Below are 19,844 nucleotides of genomic sequence, written 5' to 3'. Positions count from 1 at the left end.
AAACTTAGGGGTATATATATATATCTTTAAAATATGGGGCCTTAAATCATCGATTTTATTGGGGCATATATCTAATATCGATTAAAACGTGGGGCTAAATAATCGATTTTTCTTTCAAAAGGTTTAGCAGATATATAGTCCCCACTCACCCTTACTTGGCTCTGCCCTTGTTAATTACCCCATATCAGGGAACTAAGTTTAACCTACTTTCCCTTCTATTATATGTGGAAAATTAGATCAATGACACATACCAAATTGTCTAACAAGACACAAAATTGTTGATTCAATCTAGGGAAACTTGATTCATGCATCGACAATAATTCTTTGAAAAATCTTTGCCTCCAATGCTAGCCTTTAAGCTTCCTCTGGCAGACTAACACCTAGGAGACTTATGTTAAAGGAAAAACGTGGCTCGTAATATTTTGTATGTATTTAGGGTTGTTTCATAATTGGGTGATTATAAAAGCACCCCATGAATTCATAAGGGCAACCCACATGATAACCAAATTGTTTTGTCTTATATGGATTAAAAGTTTTCAAATGAGCTACTTTTGGTGACATGATCTCTATAATGAGGACATCATCCTCACCAAAAATCAGCCCATTCTAATACTTTTAACCCCATCAAAATTGATTTACAAAAAAAAAAAATTTGGATGATTTATGATGCTTGAACTTGTTTTGAGGGGGTTAGAAGTTTCGGAATGGGTTGATTTTTGGTGAGGATCATGTTCAGTGTAAATTATCAAATAAAAATAAAGAACAAAGTTACCTTAGCAAGCAGGGACTGATCCACAAAAACAATGTTAATCCAGTATTCTTTTTACTTCAAACCCAATTCAAGTTTATATAATCTATTAAAAATAATTTTCGAGAATAAATTATCTAAAACAAAACATTAAAAGAAAGTATTTAAAATACTATAAAGATGTGTAGACCGGATATCAATAAAAAAAAATTGTAGACCAGTCTGATCCACCATCGTAAGTCTTGTTAACAATCTTTAGATGTCCTCTATTTATCTTAATCCACTAAACAAAACTAATGTTTGTGGATAGGAATATCAATCAATTATATTACGAAGGAATTCTGAAAAATATGTAATAAATTATTAAGTCAAAATTATAAGCAAAATATTAAAGGTTCTTTGTAAAGCATGGTTTATCTTGAACTAATCAAAGTATAAACCATCTAAACAGCTAGAACAATCAACTTTCCAACCGATAATTTTTACTTAAGAAATTTTCACAATAAACAATAGAGCTACTTATTATAACAATAGAAATAAGTTAATAGAATTTTACTCTGGCTTCCTCGACCAATAAACAAGGTCTAGAAAGTCATTTCTAGAGTCCTAATTATATAGATTTTATCAGTAAATTATACACTAAATCTTCTAATTGCATATAATACATTATTAGTTCATAATAATTCTTGTTTTCAATTTAATTATGTGATTCAGAACTAATTACTGTTATTAACGTGTAATAGGAATTATTCGCGAAGTTTCAAGTTGAATCAAGAAAATTTGAAGTTACCACTTTGATCTAGGATCCAAAATAAGACCATGAACCAAAATTCAAGTCCATTGACCAAAACTTTATCGCGAAGCCATGGTTAACGATGGTAGCACGGTCAACGAATAAAGTCAAATCTCGAAATTTGTATTGGACTTTGACAGTTGAAAGATATTCGTATTGAAGTAGGATTTTGATATTTTTATAATCACGGGATGTTTTCGAAACCCTAATCTGATCTCTCTATAAATAGAAACTAGATTAAAGGGCATCTCCTCTCCAAGATCTCCAATTTCCCCCGGAGGTCAACTTTTTTTTTTTTTCTATTTTTTTAGTATAAGTTTTTATATTTTTTTTCTTAGTTTTATGAAAGTCGTAAGGAGGCTTAGCCGGTTTCAAGTCAAGAAACAATAAAGATAATTTATTTCTCTCATCCCTTTTCCTTTCCATGTTTTCTTTACTTTATTTTTGCTTTATTGTTCTTGCGATGACTGTTGGCTAAATCTCTGTTAGATCGGTTAAGGAAGCTGAAGCAAGATTTATTAGTGTTTTACTATTTCGTAATGGCTTCATAGTTTTATTGTGATATTGTTAGGTATTTATTAGGTTAACCATTGAATGTTTCTCAAAATTTTGATAGTATCTTACTTTGATAAATTCAAGAATAACCATGTTTTACAGAGAACATTTAATGTTTATCTAATAATCTCAGTCTAATTTATTGCATACTTTTGATCTTGTTTATATTATAACTGTTTGATTTTCCGATCCACAAGCATTAGCTTTGTTTAGTGGATTGAGATAATTAGAGAATCAGAATTCATTGATAAAGCCTGTGAAGGTGAATCCAATTGATCTACACTTTTCTTTCAATTTTTTATTTTATTTTATTCATTTATTATAGATAAATCATCTCTTGTAAAATGCTTTTAAATCGCTTGCTAAAATTGAATTGGATTGAAAGTAAAAATACTTTGGATTAACGTTGTCTCTGTGGTTCGACCCTTGCCTACCAAGATTTTCTTTTGTTCTTTATTTTATTATCATTTATAGCTCGAACAAATTGGCGATGTTGCCAAGGACAACGATGTAATCCAATATTTTTTTATCCAAAATTCAATTTTCTGTTGATCACAATTTTTATTTCAGAAAAATTCAAAAAAATACCACTGGATTCCTGGAGTCAATACAAATAAAACCCTAAAATTTGATCTAATTTCATCAAAAAAATTCCGCATTGCCTGGGTTAATTGTGGCGTCGCGATCAAACCTCAAGATTCGCACTTCAAATTATTGTAAAATCTTTCTTCAGACTTCTGGATTTCAATGAACATATAATTTTTCTGAAATTCTAACTTTAATTTCTTTTCTATTTTTAGCCTAAGAATTCAACGAGGAGCAATGTAGTTCAGAAATTTTATCCCAACACCCGGATCCGATTCTTTAACGAAGAAATAGAAATTTATTTTTTATTTAAAGTAGAACTATAGTAGAATTTTATTTTTAGAAGTTTTTAATTTATTTTAAAATTTTAATTTTAATTAAGGGAGGACGACAGTGGGACGTAACTATCTCAGCTCCTCGGGTTCGTACATCGAGTTTGGTATCGGTGGCCCAAGTTGACTCAATGCCTGTCTAGAATGGGAGGTAAAACTCAAAACCCCCATGCATTCCTTGCAAGTGGGTTTCTATATTAAATTTGAGTGAATTAACTGCACACTTCCGATTGCACATTAGTAAAAAGGGCACTCTTACAAAGATGGCACTAACAACATAAGAATCGGATTTCATCACCTATCTTTTACCCTATTAGAAAATTAATTCACACAAGATAAAATTTAATTAAGATCTGATTAAACTCGACCAAAGGTTCCTTTGAACTCAATAGACAAAGGTGGCCTGAATTGCACCAATTGGACTTCTTGATCGGAGTTAGTGCCTAAATGCAATCCTGTCTCATTGTACCTTACTGTACTAAGGGGATAGACTACATCTATCTAGACGAAGAGGTGATTTAAGAGTACTTTTGCTCAGCATCGTGCACCACCTCTCATCAGAGGATTAAACTAGTTGATTTCGATTTCAGATAACTGGGTTGGAAACTCAAGTTATCCCTTTGAAACAATTAGGAACTGTCTAGTCTAATAGGAACCCATGATGAGTAGGTTTTATACTTACGAATTAACCACTTTTAAATATAATATTTTATTAATTTTAGAGTCTTTTAGTTGTTTTTATTTAAGTTTAGCTAGTTTTATACTTTTTATGTGATTATATGTTTTTATTTGATTTTTATGCTTATTTTACAGATTAGGAACAATATGGAACATTGGGATAGGTGCATACATTTAGGAGAAATTCTGACTCCAAATTGGTTCACTCTCGGAAGAAGGAAGCTAAGCATACAAGCTAAAAAGTCTTCAAGCCGCAGCTTGATAGAAAACGAGGCCGTGGCGGGAATTCAAGAATGGCATAACAGAAATATAAAAGTACGAGCCGCGGCATGATATATTGGGAGGCCATGGCCTGCTTACGTTTCCAGCTTTACACGTTAATTTGTGGTGACCGAATTAGAGACGGATTTTGGGACTCTTAAACCCTAATGACTCCATATCTATAAATAGGAAAGTTTAACCCTTATTTGGGGACAGAAGTTTTGGGGTTTTTCTTGGAGGCAAAAGATTGAGAAGGAGGACGGGAATTGGAGATCGGCTCTTGAGTTTTATCTTCTTTAACTTTAACTCTTCTCTTAATTTTGTAATCTAAGAATGACTAAATACTTTTGTGATTTTGTTTTCTTTTCAATGAAGAACTAATTTCTGTTCTAGGGTTATAATGGAACTCGTTCATGATATTTGATTAGTTTTCTTTCTTTCTTTTATGATCCCACATGTGATTGTTTATTCTATCCAATGTTTAATGCGATTTGATTAACTGATCATTGATTGAATTGATTTGGTGAACCTTAATAATATCGACAGAGTTATTTTGTGTTCATGACCTAGATAGATTAACATATGCTAATTTGAGATAGGAATATACTCAGGTTGCATGTGCATTCCTTATGAGAACTTATTCTTAATGAATTCTTCTTGATTTGATTCTCATAGGCATATAGGGAATTAGTTTAGAAGGGTATTTTTACATGACCATCGGAAGAGGCTTGTAGAGAATTTAGTGTTCTTGGATGACAACCATAGTGGATTAATTTATCATAGAGGGAAGGAGAATTAAATCAAGTGGATTGTTTGGGGGAAATTATAAACCTAGATTTTATCACTCATTGATTTTAAATCTCCAAGTTTATTTCCTCCATTAGTTTTCTCGTTTAGTCTTAAATCCTATTTTTACTTTTGTTTGGATAAAATTAGATTGAGATAAATTGGTAATTAATAATAGATTGATATTTAGTCTCCGTGGGAACGATACTTTCTTATCACTTTATTACTTGTTTCGATACGTATACTTGCGTGCGTAAAATTAGACAACAAGTTTTTGGCGCCGCTGCCGGGGACTAATTTATTAATCTTTTTGTTAATATTAATTCAATCGTATTTGATTTTAGATCAAACTTTTCTTTATTTTGTAGGTGTTTGGCTAGTGTATGCGTAGTACGGGAAATTCGGAGCTTGTTCCTTTTGATCTTGAGATCGAGAAAACTTGTCGAAGAAATAGAAAGAATAAGCGAGAAGCTTCTCAACACCATACAATAGCCGACCAAACTAATGGTAATGAAGGTCCTAAGTCTATGCGGGACTATGCTGTTCCATTAATGGATGGGATTCACACTACTATTCGTCGTCCAACGATACAAGCCAACAATTTTGAACTCAAGCTGGCTACTATTCAAATGGTACAAGTATCTCAGTTTGGGGGTTCACATGTTGAAGACCCCAATGCACATTTAGCTAATTTTCTAGAGATATGTGCTACGTTTAAGTATAACGGTGTTGATGATGATGCCATCTGGCTGTGACTATTTCCATTCTCATTGAGGGACATGGCGAAGAATTGGTTGAACTCATTGCCAAGGGAATCTATTACCACTTGGGATGACTTAGCGAAAAAGTTCCTGGCTAAATATTTTCCACCATCAAAAACTGCAAAGTTGAGGAATGATATTACTACTTTCGTGTAGTTAGACAGTGAATCTCTCTATGAAGCTTGGGAGAGGTACAAAGATTTACTTCGGAGATGTCCTCATCATGCTTTACCGGAATGGTTGATCATCCAAATTTTCTACAATGGATTGGTTGGATCTATTAAAACGATTGTTGATGCTGCAGCAGGTGGATCTCTTATGGCGAAGACATTTGAGGATGGGTATAATTTATTAGAGGAGATGGCCTCTAACAACTTCCAGTACCATACAGAGAGGATGAATCCAAGAAGAACAGCAGGAATGCATGAATTAGATACTTTTACTGTTTTGACTGCTCAAGTGGCCTCTTTATCTAAGAAGTTGGATTCATTTGGAGTTCATGTCATTCAAACTCCTATTGTTACATGCGAGATTTGTGGAGACAATCATTCAGGAAATATGTGCCCTAATAACCAAGAGTCTCTAAATTTTATTGGTAACAGACAAAATAATCCATATTCTAACTTCTACAATCCGGGCTGGAAAAATCATCCGAACTTCTCTTGGAGTAACAACAATCAAGTTGAGGCCTCTTCATCTACAAAACCCATAGTTTCAATCGGACTATCATTCTCTCAAGCTCCCCCTAGAGAAAAGAAGCCTTCTTTGGAAGATCTAGTACATCAGATGGGAACCAACACTAATCAGTTCATGACAGATACTAAGCAGTTCATGACAAACACTAATCAGTTCATGACAGAGACTAGAACTCAACTCCAAAGCCAAGCAGCTTCTATTCACAATATGGAAATTCAATTGGGTCAACTTGCTTCAACAATTAACAACCGTCCTCAAGGAACCTTGCCTAGCAATACAGAGACTAATCCAAAAAGAGATGGTAAGGAGCACTGCAATGCTATCACATTGAGGAGTGGAAAAGAGTTGAATGATGTTGTCAAGGAACCAAAGGAACCGGATGTTTTAGTGGCAGATGAAACAATTTCTAAAGAGAAAGGTGAGCAAGAGGAAGAAACTACAAACCAGGAGCATAACACGCCGGGCTTAGAAAATATTACTCCTTACAACCCACCCCCACCATTTCCTCAACGTTTTAAGAAACAAAAACATGACGAGCAGTTTGCAAAATTTCTAAATGTCTTCAAGATGCTGCATATTAATATCCCATTCGCTGAAACTTTAGAGCAAATGCCAAGTTATGCCAAGTTTTTGAAAGATATCTTGACTAAAAAGAGGCGATTGAGTGAATTTGAAACAGTGGGTTTGACTGAAGAGTGCAGTGCTATCATTCAAAGGAAACTTCCAGCAAAGCTTAAGGATCCAGGGAGCTTCACTATACCATGCACAATAGGTAATCACTTCTCTGGTAGAGCTTTGTGTGATTTGGGAGCTAGTATTAATCTAATGCCACTATCTATATTTCAAAAATTGGGATTGGGAGAAGCCAGGCCTACTACTGTAACACTCCAATTAGCAGATAGATCATTGAAGTATCCAAGGGGGGTAATAGAAGATGTGCTTGTTAAGGTTGACAAATTTATATTTCCTGTGGACTTTATTGTTCTTGATATGGAGGAGGATAAGGATGTTCCAATCATTCTTGGTAGACCATTCTTAGCCACAGGTAGAACTCTTATTGATGTGCAAAAAGGGGAGCTTACTATGAGAGTTCAAGATCAAGAGGTGAAGTTTAATGTTTTCAAAGCTATGAAGTTCTCCACTGAAGAGCCTGAAGATTGCTATAGAATTGATGTAGTGGACACATGTATTCGACATAATCATGAAGAAAAATCTCCATTTGATCAGCTTGAATTAGCAATAATTAATGCATACAATGAGGACAGTTTAGAGTTGGTGAATTACTTGGAGGCTACGCCAAAATTCACTCGTTCTAAGCCAAAGTTTGAATTGTTAGACATGCCATCATTGGGTTCTCATTCGAAGCCTTCAATTCAAGAACCGCCATCACTAGAGCTCAAGCCTCTTCCTAGTCATTTGAGGTATGCTTTCCTTGGTGAATCATCCTCTTTGCCGGTTATTATTTCTGCTTCTCTTGATCCTGAACAAGAAGATAAGTTATTAAGGGTGTTGAGAGAGTATAAGAAAGCGTTGGGATGGTCCATAACGGATATAAAGGGGATTAGTCCTTCTATTTGTATGCACGAAATCCTTATGGAGGATAATCATAAGCCCTCTATTGAGCACCAACGTCGACTTAACCCAATTATGAAGGAAGTAGTGAAAAAGGAGATTCTCAAGTGGCTTGATGCGGGCATAATTTATCCTATTTCTGATAGCTCATGGGTGAGCCCGGTGCAATGTGTACCGAAGAAAGGAGGAATGACTGTTGTGACGAACGATAGTAATGAGCTTATCCCAACAAGGACAGTAACTGGGTGGCGTGTTTGTATGGATTATCGGAAGTTAAATAAAGCTACTCGGAAAGACCATTTTCCCTTGTCGTTCATTGATCAGATGCTTGATAGACTAGCAGGGCACTCCTATTATTGTTTCTTGGATGGATATTCAGGTTATAATCAGATTGCTATAGCACCAGAAGATCAGGAGAAGACAACGTTCACCTGTCCTTACGGAACTTTTGCATTTCGAAGGATGCCTTTCGGACTGTGCAACGCACCGGCAACATTTCAAAGGTGTATGATGGCAATTTTTTCTGACATGGTAAAGCATTTTATAGAGGTATTCATGGATGACTTCTCGGTATTTGGTGATTCTTTCGATATTTGCTTGGAGAACTTGGCAGTAGTTCTCAAAAGATGTGAAGAAACGAATCTTGTGTTGAATTGGGAGAATGTGCATTTCATGGTACAAGAAGGAATTGTCCTCGGCCATCGAATATCAAGTAAGGGAATCGAGGTGGATAGAGCAAAAATTGAGATTATTGAAAAACTACCACCGCCATCTTCCGTTAAGGGTGTTCGAAGCTTTCTTGGACACGCTGGATTCTATCGGCGTTTTATTAAGGACTTCTCGAAGATCTCTAAACCGCTTTGTAGTTTGTTGGAAAAAGAAATGGTTTTCAAATTTGATGAAAAGTGTCTTGAGGCATTTCAGATCTTGAAAGCAAGATTAGTGTCAGCACCCATCATTGTTGCACCAGATTGGAATCTCCCGTTTGAGCTTATGTGTGATGCTAGCGATTTTGCTATTGGCGCGGTTCTAGGCCAACGAAAAAATCAAAATTTTCATACTATATATTATGCTAGAAAGACATTAAATGATGCACAGTTGAATTATGCCACCACTGAGAAGGAGTTGCTAGCAGTTGTGTTTGCATTTGATAAGTTCCGTGCATATCTCATCGGGACAAAGGTAATTGTTTTTACTGATCATGCCGCTATCAAGTATTTAATTACCAAGAAAGATGCAAAACCTCGACTTATCTGGTGGGTGCTCTTGTTACAAGAGTTTGACTTAGAGATTCGGGACAAAAAGGGGACTGAAAACCAAGTGGCGGACCATCTCTCAAGGCTAGATAATGGGGGGAAAGTTAATGATGAGACTATGATAAATGAGTCATTCCCAGATGAACAACTATTTGCTTGTAATCAAAAGAACTTGCCTTGGTATGCAGATTATGTGAACTTCATCGTTAGCAAAGTATTCCCTCCTGAGATACGCTCTCAACAAAAGAAAAAATTCTTGCATGATGTCAAGTATTATGTTTGGGACGAGCCTTTCTTGTTCAAGCGATGTGCAGATCAGATTATAAGGAGGTGTGTTCCTAAAGAAGAAATTGAAGACATACTTCGACATTGTCATTCATCTGAATATGGAGGCCATTTTGGGGGAGAGAGAACCGCAGCCAAGGTGCTACAATCAGGTTTTTATTGGCCTACCTTATTTAAAGATGCGCATTTCTTTGTCTCAAGATGTGATCGATGCCAAAGGGTTGGTACTATTTCAAAGAGACATGAGATGCCACTCAATAACATTCTGGAGGTGGAGATCTTTGATGTGTGGGGAATTGATTTTATGGGCCCCTTCATCTCTTCCTATAATAATCTCTACATTCTAGTGGCAGTCGATTATGTCTCAAAATGGGTGGAAGCGACTGCATTGCCCACGAATGATGCTAAGGTGGTGCTGAATTTTTTGAGAAAAAACATCTTTACCCGTTATGGCACTCCTTGAGCAATAATCAGCGATGGAGGCACTCACTTCTGCAATAAATATTTTGAAGCCCTTCTAACTAGATATGGGGTAACTCATAAGATCGCTACGGCCTACCATCCGCAAACTAGTGGTCAAGTAGAGATTTCGAATAGGGAAATTAAGCGGATTCTAGAGAAGACTGTGAACCCATCTCGCAAGGATTGGTCCAAACGATTAGACGATGCATTATGGGCTTATCGGACCGCCTACAAAACACCAATTGGAATGTCACCTTATCGGTTGGTTTTTGGTAAGGCGTGTCATCTCCCGGTCGAACTAGAACACAAGGCATTTTAGGCAATAAAGAACTTGAATTTTGATTTAAGAGCCGCAGGTGAAAAACGTCTTCTACAACTCAATGAGATGGATGAGTTCCATCTCCAAGCCTACGAGAATGCCAAATTTTACAAAGAGCAAATCAAAAGATGGCATGACAAGAAGATAGTGGAGAGACATTTTGAGCTAGGACAACGTGTCCTCTTATTCAACTCTCGTTTGAAACTTTTTCCGGGTAAGCTCAAATCAAGATGGTCGGGGCCATTTATTGTTATTAAAACATATCCACATGGAGCTGTTGAAGTTCAAAATGAAATCACGAAGAACATCTTCAAGGTGAATGGGCAACGTCTTAAACATTACTGGGGTGGTGAAATTGATCGTCAGAAATCCACCATCACTCTAGCAGACCCTGTGTGATTTCAGAGAAAGTCAAGCTGAAGACTTTAAAACAAGCGCTTCTTGGGAGGCAACCCAAGCATTCTAAACTCTCTCTTCTTTTATTTTGATTTTCATTACTAATAAAAAAATTAAAAATTAAAAATTTATTTAGTTTGCTTTTATTAAAATATTTAGAATTCTTCTTAATTTTATTTAATTATGTTGTGTTGAAACATGTTGGGAGTCTCTAAGCACTTCAAGGGCATTGGCAACATGATGCAAGGCTGTAGCAGTACAAATTAGAGAGGCCGTGGCATCTATTCTTTAATGGCCGTGGCATCTAACAAAAACAGCAGGTCCTGTTTTCACAGTTCGAAGATGTCATGGCTTAACTCTTCTCAGGCCAAGGCATTAGTCCGTGGCAGAACTGATCACAAATATTAAAATGGAGGCCATGGCTTAACTCTTCTCAGGCTAAGGCACGAGTCCGTGACAGAACTGATCAGAAACATAAAAATGCGGGCCATAGCATGATATTCTAACAGGCCTCGGCCCGAACTCGTACCCACATAGAAAAGGGTTATACTTGCCCTACTATTTCTATTATTACCCAATTTCACAACCAACAGTCTCTTCGTGCCTCAACGATAGAAAACTCTTCATCTTTCTCTCTCTCTTCTCCAGCATTATTCTTATATCTCCCTCTCAATATCCAAGGGTGGCTAAAGAGAGATCAAATCCATGAGTACGACTTCACCAAATTTGAACGGATCTTCCAACTACTCTCTTTGCCAATTTGACCAAATCAAGTGAAGCACCATCAGGTTTTGTCTGTAAGTCTTACATTCAATTAACCTATGTTGCATATTGTGAATAAATATTTGATTATTTGGATTGAAAAATTCGATTTTTGATTACACTTGTGGTTGTTTGAGAGTGTTTGATGGATTTAATCGATGATTGATGTTGAGTGATTGATGGAGTGATTGATGTTGGAATGGGTGTGTGGATTGTTTGATTGGTGGAGTACTATGTGCTGCAATATGTACGGTCCTTTGTGACAGTAGCTGGTATTACTAAATTTTGGAGAGATCATTAAATTTTTGTGCATACCAGGTGTTTGTGAAAAATTCAATGACAATGAGAGAGGTTGGGAAGGTTAAGCTGCTGAAAAGTTTGGGGGTTGTTTGATATACATGGTGCTTGCTGGATATAATTGAGTTAGTTGCTATACTTGTCATCTTGGTTGTAGGTGATTGGGTTACTATTACTTATTGTGGAGTCATGATTTTTAACCACCGATTGTGAAAAATAACAGAACACGAACTTCAATATTTCATCACACTACCACAGGACTGAATGATAACAACAATGAAGATGGCGCGGATGATGCTGATGACTCCTGACCACCAATAAATATTTCAGGGAAGTTCTTTCACCTGCCTTTGATTCTAATTGATTACATTGGGGACAATGCAATAACTAAGTTTGGGGGTGGGAGTAGTATTTTTCTGAAAACTGTTCTTTGATTATTTGTGTTTGCTTTCATGCGTTAAGTTTAGGTCTTGATGTGTTTAAGTTAGTAAATAAAAAAAAAATTTGTGTTTTGTGATGATTTTTGCCTGATAATCTGCAGCCAATGATAATGATTTTGATTTAGTACATACATGATTCTTAGAAAATGATGGAGGTTGAACTTGTCTGTGTGCTTAACTCTGATGAAATTCATCCTTATTTTGAACTCTTTTACATTGAGTTTATAATCTTGATGCACTTGGTTGTTTGATACACTTAGAAAATGTTTGTTGTCTAATTTTACGCACGCAAGTATACGTATCGAAACAAGTAATAAAGTGATAAGAAAGTATCGTTCCCACGGAGACTAAATATCAATCTATTATTAATTACCAATTTATCTCAATCTAATTTTATCCAAACAAAAGTAAAAATAGGATTTAAGACTAAACGAGAAAACTAATGGAGGAAATAAACTTGCAGATTTAAAATCAATGAGTGATAAAATCTAGGTTTATAATTCCCCCAAACAATCCACTTGATTTAATTCTCCTTCCCTCTATGATAAATTAATCCACTATGGTTGTCATCCAAGAACATTAAATTCTCTACAAGCCTCTTCCGATGGTCATGTATAAATACCCTTCTAAACTAATTCCCTATATGCCTATGAGAATCAAATCAAGAAGAATTCATTAAGAATAAGTTCTCATAAGGAATGCACATGCAACCTGAGTATATTCCTATCTCAAATTAGCATATGTTAATCTATCTAGGTCATGAACACAAAATAACTCTGCCGATATTATTAAGGTTCACCAAATCAATTCAATCAATGATCAGTTAATCAAATCGCATTAAACATTGGATAGAATAAACAATCACATGTGGGATCATAGAAGAAAGAAAGAAAACTAATCAAATATCATGAACGGGTTCCATTATAACCCTAGAATAGAAATTAGTTCTTCATTGAAAAGAAAACAAAATCACAAAAGTATTTAGTCATTCTTAGATTACAAATTAAGAGAAGAGTTAAAGTTAAAGAAGATAAAACTCAAGAGCCGATCTCCAATTCCCGTCCTCCTTCTCAATCTTTGCCTCCAAGAAAAACCCCAAAACTTCTGTCCCCAAATAAGGGTTAAACTTTCCTATTTATAGATATGGAGTCATTAGGGTTTAAGAGTCCCAAAATCCGTCTCTAATTCGGTCACCCAAATTAACGTGTAAAGCTGGAAACGTAAGCAGGCCATGGCCTCCCAATATATCATGCCGCGGCTCGTACTTTTATATTTCTGTTATGCCATTCTTGAATTCCCGCCACGGCCTCGTTTTCTATCAAGCTGCGGCTTGAAGACTTTTTAGCTTGTATGCTTAGCTTCCTTCTTCCGAGAGTGAGCCAATTTGGAGTCAGAATTTCTCCTAAATGTATGCACCTATCCCAATGTTCCATATTGTTCCTAATCTGTAAAATAAGCATAAAAATCAAATAAAAACATATAATCACATAAAAAGTATAAAACTAGCTAAACTTAAATAAAAACAACTAAAAGACTCTAAAATTAACAAAATATTATATTTAAAAGTGGTTAATTCGTAGGTATAAAACCTACTCATCAAATACCCCCAAACTTAACATTTTGCTAGTCCTCGAGCAAAACAAAAACAAAGAAAAAAAAATTAACTAAGGGAAAGAAATCTAAAATAAAGAAAACACAAGTGATGATAATAGCTTGATTATCCACACTTGCCTCAAAGATTGTACAAATTTCACAATTCAAAAGAAAACTTTAGAAATTGAAACAGTCTAGATTTTCAACCCAAATGTCATTCAACCTCACCTTGAACCATCCACATATGTGCAAATAACCCCTTATCACTTAATCAGTTTTCAACTCAAATCAGTTTATGCAATTAAGAGTAAACACAAATGATCTCTAGATATTGAAATTGATGAACTCCATAGGCTTACTTTTCATGCTATTCTCCACTAATGTAGGTTGTCACTCAATCAAGAATCAATAGGACTTTAATTCGGCTTGTAATGTGTGGCTAGGTTAAAGGTAGGATAAAAGGAAATTTTGTGGCTAGATCACCCCTTAAACACATCAATCTCTTAGGATTCTCACAGAGCACAAACTTACATTTCAACATCAAGTCACTCCGCATTCTCAATCTTGTTTCACTTCATTCTCACTTCATTCCCTTGACAACCTTTTATTCACCATTTTTTTTTAATAGCCCACTGCACCCCCAAACTTATCTGATTCAATGCATTCTTTTACAAGAAGGGATGTAGTAATAAATTTTTTTTTTTTTTTTTTTCAACATAAGTATTTCCGAACCCTCAACTAAATATTCTTGAAACTTTGCCTTCCACATTCCATGAACTTCACCTTCAACCCTTATTTGCATAGCTCAAAATTATCCAGTAGCAATCAATATGCCTAAGAGGTGATGGGTCAAATCTTGGAAAAATTAGACAAAAAGGCTTGGTTAGAGTTGTGGGTGCCAAAGAAAATTGGAAACAAGGCTCAATGAGGAAGACTAGTGATAAAATTAACATAGGTAAGCTTAAAAGGCTCAATCGATCCAAGAATGGCCTAAATCATGTCCCTAATCAAGTGCACCACCTCTCATCTGAGGATTAAACTAGTTGATTTCGATTTCAGATAACTGGGTTGGAAACTCAAGTTATCCCTTTGAAACAATTAGGAACTGTCTAGTCTAATAGGAACCCATAAAGCACGTGTGAATTTCTCTCTGGTTTCTGTAGGGGTGCAACTTGGTTAGGGTTAGAGCAAAATTAGAACCGAACCGACCAAAGTCGATTCCATTATATAAGAACCAGAACCGAACCGATTAATCTAGGACCGAATCAACCCAAACTGACCTTAATTCAGTTTGGTTCGGTTCAGTTCCATGGGTTGAAAAAAAAATACACAATTAATTAATAAAATAATGGAAAATACCTTCGTTAGCAATTGTAGATAGAGATAGCCAATTGAAGAAAGGGAAAAATTAATGAAAAAAATTCTGCCTTTTGTACCCTAAACCATAAATCACGACTATAAATCTCAAATTGGTCGATTCAATTGAATTAAACCGATTCAAAATAAGTAAAAAATTAAAACTCGCTATTGAGTCAGCTCACAAAGCAATCATTGTCGATGGTGAAAATATACTTCTTCTTCGAAATAAAAAATCTGAAGTAGCGACAAATCGAATCCTTGAAGGAGATGCAACTGGCTTTAGGTCCTAAGATCCGATGCACATCTAATCAAACCCGTCAGGGACTCGGATCGTTCTAGTTGGATCTCCATCTTGAACGATGATCAGGTGGTACGGTTGGAAGAAAGGCCTCCACTGCTCCAAGAAGTCGAGGTTCCTGATAGTTGGATAACGATGTCGAGTTCATCTGTCAGAAGATGAGAGATTTGGCTCGAAGGTTTGGCCATGGTTGATAAAGAGAGAGAAAGAGACGAAGAACTGACCTGTCGACCGTCGGAGTTGAGAGAGCTAGCCGTTGCTAGCCCTAGCCGCACGCCCGCAGTCACGAGAGAAAAAGAGAGCGAAACCGCCTGCCAGAGTTGAGTATAGCCAACAGCCGGCAGTCGGTAGCCCACAACTCGTAACTCGTAACTTGCAGCTGTGAGAGTTGATAAAGATAGAGAGAGGATAGTGAGGGTTTTTTAAATGAAAAAAAAAAACTTATATTATATTTAAAAAAATTATAGATTCGATTTTCGGGTTGGTTCAATTTTTTATTAAGTCTAACCGAGAACCAAACCGAATCTATCGATTTTTCATTTTTAAAACTCAAAACCGAACCGTACTTAATAAAAACCAAACCAAACCAATCCAAAACACACTGTTTAGTTCGGTTATCGGTTTGAACCGAATTAACTTGCACCCCTAGTTTTTTGTGCGAGTTTGTAATATATATTAAAGTAGATACAGAACCTCAAGCAAATTTTACATCATCATGGAATTTAGGAGAGAATCGTGGATCCCGTGCATTCAATGTAATAATTATGATCATTATCGAGTATTGTCCGTAATTCTCAAAATTATTATTAGATGCCGACACCTAATTCGTTTGACCAATCATACCACGTAAATAATTAATTTCCCTCGGATATTATACCTAGTCAGAACGAGTTCACTCAATATAGTCACATAAGTAGTCGTAAGGATTTTTATATGCACGACACCTCGAGTATAAATCCAACCATAATTCCCCAACAATCCTATGATTCTCAACAATTCTTCAATTATAGAATTACAGAGTCTGAGTCAATAGAGTCCATGATGGCTGAGTTCATAATTCAACAACAACAGTTCTTACAGCAACTGTTTAATCACCAACAACAACAACTCTAGGACATTAGTCAAGCCTTAGTCAAAATTGAGACTCAGTTGAGTCATTCTGAACTACCATTAGAAGAAGGGCAAATTGATCAATTTGAAATTACGGATATCTCAATCTCAAAAAATCCTCCATTCTTTCAAAATAACCTTAGTGACTAGTTCCATTCTTTTGAGGATTTCGATGATTGTCCATCAATAATTGATAACCCCATCTCAATTGAAGTTCAAACTCAAACTATTGAGGTTACAATTCCAACCGAAGCAATGATGGAAGTCCAACTAAGTTCATTCATTGTGCCCTTAGAAGAAAGAAAGAATGATCAGATTTCAAATGAGATAATCTCCGAGAGTCAAGTTATATTTCAAAGTGTTAATGAGCTAGTTGATTGTATAAATTTGACTAAGGAAATTGATCCGCCATCAGAGGAAACTGTTGTTCAGGAAGAACCCAGGATGAACTCTAATTTGTTAATCACACCAATTCAAACCAAAACTAATCCAATATCATTTCCTATCCAGCTTATCATTTTGTAAAATTGTAAAGACCATCCCTGATTTACAACTTTCGTTCTCTTTGGGAATATGATGGATGAAACCTATTTCAAAAAAGTAATGACACTCAAAACTGAGGACAAACGAGGGATGTTGATCATTTTACAAAATCGATTTCGTATCCTAACGATAATTAAAAACTGTCTACCTATCATTTGGGTGGTAAGTCAATCGTGCCTATGATTTGGGGTGGAAAGTCTATCGTCGTGTTTTTAAAATTAGATGTTAGGAAAATTCTTAGATATCAAACCTTTTCATAGGTCTGGCTGAAGACGTTAAACTTAGCGTTGTTTGGGAGACAACCTATGTGTTTTTATTTTTGAATAATGTAGTTAGGATTTTTTTTTTAATTTTAAGCTTCTACATAGGACCTTAGTCTTATTTCTTTCTCTTAATTTGAACTCACCAAAAAATGGTACGAGGGTTGAAAACTTTAAGAGATTTTCCAAGAAAAAAAATTTATTTTCTTGAAAAATTCTACTAAAAAACCTTCAAATCCTAAACTTTCTCTTCTTCCTCAAGCCAACTCTTAACAAAACCAATCAACCAATACTACTAGGACTGCAAACTAGTCAACAATTGTTAATTGAGTAACAGAGAAAAATATTGGCCTATATTGAATAGATGAAGGCACGTGCAAGTACACAGGCCACTAAGAGTTCAGATTCAGATTAGGCTGAGTTTAAATTTTATATTAAATTATTTTTAATTTCTTAGTTAGGTTGTTTTTCTATTTTAGGTAGGATTTCTTTTATGTAAAAAAAATTGTTTAAAAAATTATCATTGTTATAACTTTCACTGTTTTCAAATTAGTTGTAACAAGATTTGCACATTAATGTCCAATCCGTTTCAAGCGTAATCTAACATTTTTCTCTTTCCTTACTGCTTGCATATTGAGGACAATATGTTATTTAGGTTTGGATGTATTAGGTTAGCTCACAATTGCATTGCATTGGTAGTTTAATTTTATGTTTTCAAAAAAAATTCAAAAAATTCAAAAATATTTAACATTTGCAAAATATTTTTTTTCAAATCCTTTCTATGGACTGTTTACATATAAATTTAAAATTTCAGGCTTATGTCCTAATTTTTTATCATAAGTTTTTTTTGGTATTCTTCATCAAGAAAATCAAAATAATACTTTGAAAATTCATGACACTTCTGACTGAGTAAAAATAAGATTTTATAGAACAACTGTTGACCCTCTTCTCTGCCTAGAGTGTTAAGGGACACCAAGTTTAGTAAACTATGATTTTCTTGTCCTTTGGTTTGCTGGTTAAAAGAAAAATAGAACTAGAGAGAATATGACTTGGACAACAACTATATGATTGGATTGGATACCTTGAAAATGGCTACTTATTTTTTATAAAAAGAACACCAAAAAAATGGTGATATGTGCAAAAATTGAAAAATAAAACTAGAAATGGTGAAGTGGGAAAAAGTGGAGGAAAAAAAGTAAAAATATGTGAAGAAGACCAATCAAAGCAAAAAAATGCTTGAATTGAAAAAGTGTAAAAAGAAAATAGTCCAATGTGACCAAATAAAGTAGTTTTGGTAGGGTGAAAGTCGTCAATGGTAAAAACGTGAGTAAGCTAGAATATCATAGATAAAGTCCCTTAGAGGTGTTAAAGTGAATATCCACACCTCGCACAATCTCAAACAAGATGCTTAGTTTCAAGTTAGAATGAAGGTAGAACCGGTCATTCTTAGCAGTTAAGATGTGAAATCTTATTCCCAAAAAGATGTTTTTAAAAGAAAAATCAGAAAAATTACACAAGTACTCAAGTTACTCTTGAAATTTTCTAAACTAAGGAGTGGAAACTAGAACTTTGCTCAAATGTATGAAATATTTGACTGATTTATGAAATGTTGTTATGTTTGTCTTATATCCATTGAGTTTGATTTTTATATTTCCATAAAGTGTTTGAATTTTGTGGGTATATTCACTACAAATCCTTACAAGTCAAACTCGTCCACTAGGGGTAACCTAGGGGTTTAACAGCTTGTTGCATTCGCTAAACACAGTCATATAACCTATGAAAATAATTTGTAATTTAGTTTTTATTTTATTTTTACTCGGGACTAGCAAAATCTAGGTTTGAGGGTGTGATAAGGGCTAGAAAGTCATTTTTAAAGTTCTAATTATATAGACTTTATCAATAAATCATATACTAAACTTTCTAATTGCATATAATACATTGTTAGTCTATAATAATTCTTATTTTCAATTTAATGATGTAATTCAGAGCTAATTACTATTATTTACGTGTAACAGGAATTATTCTCGAAGTTTCAAGACGAATCAAAAAAATCCAAAGTTACCACTTTGATCTAGGATCCAAAATAAGATCATAGATCAAAATTCAAGTCAATTGACCAAAACTTTACCGCGGCGCCATGGTCAACGACGGTGGAGCGATCAACGTAGAAAGTCAAGCCTCGAAATTTGTACTAGAGCTAGACAGCTGAAAAACATTCGTATTGAAGTAGGATTTTGATATTTTGGTAATCATGAGATGTTTCTGAAACCCTAATTACCTAAGAAATCCTAATCTAGTCTCTTTATAAATAGGATACTAGATTAAAGGGCATCTCCTTTCTGAGATCTCTAATTTATCCTGGAGGTCAACTTTTCTTTTTCTATTATTTTAGTTTAGGTTTTTATATTTTTTCTTTCTTAGTTTTATGAAAGTTGTAAGGAGGCTAAGATGGTTTCAAGTTAAGAAGCAATAGAAATAATTTATTTCTCTCATCTCTTTTCCTTTCCATGCTTTCTTTACTTTATTTTTGCTTTATTGTTCTTGTGATGACTATTGGCTAAATCTCTATTAGATTGGTTGAAGAAACCAGAGCAAGATTTATTAGTGTTTTACTGTTCCGTAATGCCTTCATAGTTTTATTGTGATATTATTAGGTTAACTATTGAATGTTTTTCACAGTTTTGATGGTATATTATT

General features: G+C 34.9%; 1 non-coding gene across 1 annotated transcript; it reads right to left on the bottom strand.

Moving 5' to 3' along the window:
* Positions 1–5,622: 5,622 nt before the first annotated feature.
* On the bottom strand, positions 5,623–5,729 carry LOC147382730 (small nucleolar RNA R71). Its single transcript, XR_015174110.1, has one exon. It is a non-coding gene; the product is annotated as a small nucleolar RNA R71 (small nucleolar RNA).
* Positions 5,730–19,844: the final 14,115 nt, after the last annotated feature.

Source organism: Akebia trifoliata, chromosome 16 (assembly GCF_017979445.1).
Source record: "Akebia trifoliata isolate Shusen 1 chromosome 16, ASM1797944v1, whole genome shotgun sequence".
Classification (NCBI taxonomy): domain Eukaryota; kingdom Viridiplantae; phylum Streptophyta; class Magnoliopsida; order Ranunculales; family Lardizabalaceae; genus Akebia; species Akebia trifoliata.
This window is presented reverse-complemented; position numbering and strand designations above follow the sequence as displayed.